The sequence below is a fragment of the Condylura cristata genome, unplaced genomic scaffold (assembly GCF_000260355.1).
Source record: "Condylura cristata isolate star-nosed mole 26May11 unplaced genomic scaffold, ConCri1.0 scaffold00024, whole genome shotgun sequence".
Lineage (NCBI taxonomy): Eukaryota > Metazoa > Chordata > Mammalia > Eulipotyphla > Talpidae > Condylura > Condylura cristata.
In genome coordinates, this window is record NW_004567125.1 from 23672588 (window position 1) to 23677652 (window position 5065).

The window sequence follows — 5065 nt, forward strand, 5'->3', positions numbered from 1 at the left end:
TGGAGGCCAGGTCTATCCCTGCTCCATCCAAACCCTCTTAAGTAGGATGTAGTTTTGAATTAGGAGACAGGCGGGGAGTGGAGGTGGGGGGCCGGGGGTGCGGAGGTCAGGGATGTAGAAAGGGCATCTCCCTCTTTGGTAGTCTGGGGGAGACTGAGGTCACCAGTCTAGCCTGGGCCAGATTGTGCAGCAGAGAAGTGGGTACCTACAGAGGAGGGAGCCAGAGAGTGACAGGGCTGAGTTGAGCGGGTCTTACAGCCGTTCGGCCCAACAGGGACCCCTAAAATGAGAAGGATTACAGAAAGGGCAGGGAAAGCTGTTCAGGCGCAGAAAAGGCAGTGCACGCATTAGTGTGACTATCAAACCCGCGTTCCTTCTGGAGCCATGTAGTGGGATGCCACGCGTCCAGATCCTGCCTCACAGCCGGGCCTGGCCCTGGGAAAGTGGCACCAATTGTGGCGGAGAGCCCAGTACTTTAGGGTGATCGGGCGGGGTGGGGCAAGGTCTAGACATCAGCAAAAGCCGAGGGCCAGCGCTGACCCAGTCGGCCTGGCGCTCCCTTCTCCCTCGGAGAGCCTGGGCGGCCTCCTCCCACAGCTTCCTTGGTGAGGGAGAGGTCAGTGGGAGGCAAGGGCGTCGGGTAGCCGGGAAGGAAGGGCCTGGACCCAAGGCACGTGGAGGCCACTCCACCCCATCCGCAGCCTCGAGCCTCCTGCAAGGGGCTGGTTTGCTCAGTGCGGTGTCGCTGCAAGTCGGGACCGGAGGGTGCCCAGCGGGTCTGGACAGGCGGCGGACAGAGCCCTCCCTGCCTCTCAGCAGCCCGGAGGTGTCAGCTGCCCGGCAGGTGTGGGCCCCCCGTGAGTTTTCTTTCCAGTTTTCTTCCCGCCCCTGGGCCCCTTCCTGCCCCACGTGGGGCAGCGGCTAAGAACCTGTGCACCGGGCTGCAGACCATAAAGTCCAGAAATATGTAAGTTTTAAGTTTTGTATTTTTACATCATTCTTCATTTTTGTACAATGTACGCTTTCTCATCTCGTGTGTGGTCACCAAGAAATTCCCACCATTTCTCCCGTATCCCATCGCCCTAGTCCGTGTGCTCTTCCCACAAGCCCTGTTTTGATCCTTGTGTGCTCATGTGGCACAAAATCTAAATACTGATAATCAGTGCTTCGCACAAGACACGGGTAGATTTTGTGTGGGAAACACGTCTTCAAGGGGGTGTGGTGTGTGCTTGTGCAATATATTAATTTCAAGTGCACTGGAGAGAGGTGACAAACTGGCGGGCCCAGGGTGCTAGGCCTTCCATTCCCGCATGGCCTCTCACCCATCTTCACTACCCCAGCTGCACCTGTCCAGGGGTTAGAAGCTGCTGACATCCTCCCCCACCTGGTGGCTGGAAGTGTGCCTGGCCCCAGGGAGGAAGGGGCTGTTGCTGAGATGTTGTTCAGGTCCCAAGATGAGACTGGAGGTCCACGTTTTGCAAATTTGCCTCCTGGGGGCAGTGGGACTCCCTCCTTGGTGTTTATTGGTAGGCCTTCCCCTGTGGGTGTCTGTAATGCCAGGGAGGCACAGAGCAGGTTCTCTAAGGTCCTGGGCACACAGCAGGTTCTCTACGGTCCTGGAACCTGCAGTGGCCTTCTCAGGCTTTTAATGATCTTTCTACACCATCTGTAGGGAGGCCACCAGGGGCAGGGGGTGCAGGGAGGCTTGGGGGCCAGGAGGCTGGGGAGCAAATCTTCACTTTCTGGGCTCTCAGGTGTTCGCTCTCCTGGTCTCTGCTGGTCCCTACTGCAGCCCGCTGCTCAGGCCTCGGCTGCCCTTATGTGCTCAGGCTCTGGCTCAGGCACGCCCATTTACCCACGCCCACACCACGCTCCAGGTGCCACCACCAGGCACGTGTATAAGGCCACAAGTGTGCATTATTGACGCCGATGACAGGAAGGTGGTAAAAACCTGCTAACTTCCATTCCCTACCGAGGTCCTCCCCTCAACACGCACATTCACCACGCATTTGTTTAGTTGTGTGTGTGTGCCTTTGGGCATGCTCTTCTTGTCCGCCTACAGAGCCTCAGGCAGCCCTCAGAGGTGTCAGAGGGGCCTGCTCTGGGAAGAATTCCGTTACCTGCATGCTCACCTTGGCCTCCTCCCCCGAATTACGGGCTCTTTGTTGTGGCTCTTTTCACACAGAACTACTGATTTATCCAAAGTACTGGCAACAACTGGACTTCCCTAGTCCATCTGCCCAAATTATTTTCCACCCCAGATCCCCATGCTGGTTCTGGAGAGATTCAAAAGGTCCTGCTGTCACTCCATCTCCTTCCCTCTCTCCTTCCTTGCCATCTCTGTCAACTTTCCCTCTTTCCCATAGAGCCAGCGCACCTGCTTAGAAATGGCAACAGCTTTCCTTGGCAAAAAGGTCTGCCCAGCTCTCTCAGGCTGTGGATTTGGCCAGAGGGAGTGCTGGGCCCAGAGGAAAGGGCTGCTTGGACTAGCTGATGCTCTGTCCATGGAGCTAGGCATTCACAGCTGCTCTGCCAGGCCCGAGTATCTCTGGGCTCCCCCTGCAGACTTAGGACTGCCTGCTGGGTCTGCCTTTGTCTTGTCCTTCTGAGATCTGGGCTCAGACCCCACAATGTGGAGTGGTGCTTAGGGATCTGACCAGCTGCTGGAACTGGGGAGCAGCCTGCCCTGCCTTGAGCTGCCCACATCCCCAGGGGAGAGGCAGTTACAGTTATGAAAGAAAAGACAAACTGTGTGCCAGGGGCTACAATGGAAGCCCCAGGCAGGAGGCCACTCAGCAGAAAGGCCTTCCTGTAGGGCCAGTGATAGGCTCCAGCCTGCTCCATGTAAACCCAGGAACAGGAACAGGAATGGGAGGCAGGCCCAGGAGCTCACTGCTCCAGATGCCACAATGCTGTTTCTCATGCTGGACTCCTCAGGTCAAGTCTCAAGGCCATTCTGGGTTTGACTGCACATTTCGAGTCAAATAAAAACTCCAAGTATTTTACCAGTAAGGCTGGCCTCGGGTCATTGGTCAGCAGATTTCTTGAACTCTTGGAGGACTTACATAGGGCTGGGGACACGGCCAAGCCAAGACTTGTTGCCCAAGTGTTCTCTATCTTCGGCACTTACAGTTCAGTGCTTCAACCCACTGCAAAATCAAGGCCTTTTGACTCCTCCTCCCACCAGCTTTACCCTGCCATTTCTGTTAGACAGAGTGCTTCATGAGACGTCACTTGCCACCTCTGACATCTGACAGCGTCTTTTTCAAGAACGGCTGCACAAGGGTCCAGTCAGACCTCGGTTCTAGTCCTGCCTATATCATTTACTAATCATAGCCTTGGTCTAATCTCTTACCATGCCTGTTTTCAGGGATAAAATGGGTCTCCGTGGCATTTCCTTCATGGAATGATGAGAATTAAACAAAAGGAATGTTTTACACCCCATCATGTCCCCAATGTCTTAGTTCAAAGACTTGCCCTCCACATCAGATGCTCATCAAATGTTGGCCAGAAATGTAGCTATTAAGAATCAAAATTTGGAAAGTTGCTCCTGGAAGAGGTGATGAGCCAAAGGTCAGTCAGTGTGTTGCAACCATCCCAGGCCAGGTAGACTCATCTTTAGTTCTCCAAAATGAAAAGATCATTTTGGCGCCTTCAGTAGATTTTTACAGGCCTTTAATTTTGAATCAGGAGACAGACCGGCTTTCTCTCTCAGTATTCCCTGGCTCTCTCTTTCTGTGTAGTTGTCATACTGCCTCAGTGATGCCACCCCACGTCCCCTCGTCCCCTCGCCCTGCAGCCCAGGTGTCCCTGTTTACGTGTTGTGCATGCAAGCTTCCAGGTGCTGCGCATAGATGCTAATGGCAAGAGGGTGACAACTGCATTTAAGTAACTGCATTTACCCTACAGTCTTAACAGGACCACTGTGAACGGAGACAGAAGGTGCCTGAGGTGTGCTGAATGCTGGGAGGAAACGCCACTACAGGAGGCAGAGAGGCTAGATATGGGAGTCCAGGCTCAAGTCCAAGCAGCTTCTGGAGCCCCATACCTCCTGCCTGAGGGTATTAATTGGGGATGTTTGTACTAAGCTGCCTGCACCTGCATCAAACAAGAGCCACCACTAATATAATCAGCACCCTGGTAGGAGGATCCCTGTTCCCCAACAACTGCCACCCTGGAGGCCCGAGGTCAAGGTTTACTGATTTGAATCTATTTTGGATGATGGCAACACAGAAGGGTCTTCCCTTGCCAAAAGTCTCATTTTGATGTTAAGATTTGCAGTCACTGGGGACCTCTTGAATGACAGCAAGTTGCTTTTGCTGCAGAGCAGAACCCCAAGTGGAGCCAAGGTGCTGCTGGAAGTCCCTGCTTCCTCCCTGGTTCCACCATCCACATTCCCTGGGGTGCCAGAGTGACCAGTGTGGCTGGGGGAACTAGAACCACTTCCTCCTAATCTCTTCATCCTCAAACATTATACAGCGCTCAAAAGAGGCACCGCCCCTCCAGCGAGGCTGGGTGGCTCGCTTGCTTACTTGCCTTTACCCCTTCTCAAGGACTCGAGCTCTGTCGAGCCACCTCTGTGCTAGCTCCTGGGAGCATGTAAGTGGCTCTGCCTCTTGCGAGCCATGTGACCTTGAGAGGTTACTCCTTCGTCCCCGTTTCCTCATATGCAAATTTAAAGGTATTACATGAGTGTGCAGTAAAATGAGGTGACCAGGATTTTCTACTCTCCCACCATCAGCATCAATGACCGACACCGATGGTCTTACACATGCACTGATGGCAGCACCTGGAGTGTGGTGTCGGTGTGCGTAATGGGGGCACCTGAGCTGGGACAGAGCCAATAAGGGCAGCAAGAGAGAAGTGAGGCGGCAGAGGACTGAGGGGTGGAGTGCAGTAGAGACCAGTGACGAGACCAAAGGAGTCCAGAGCAGATTCGCTAGGGGCGAGGAGGCCAGCTTCCTGGCCTCCAGGCCTCCCCGCCCTGCCCCGTCACCTCCCTACAGATGGTGTAGAAAGATCATGAAAAGCCTGAAAACTGAAGGCTCCAGGAGTCTCCTTTACC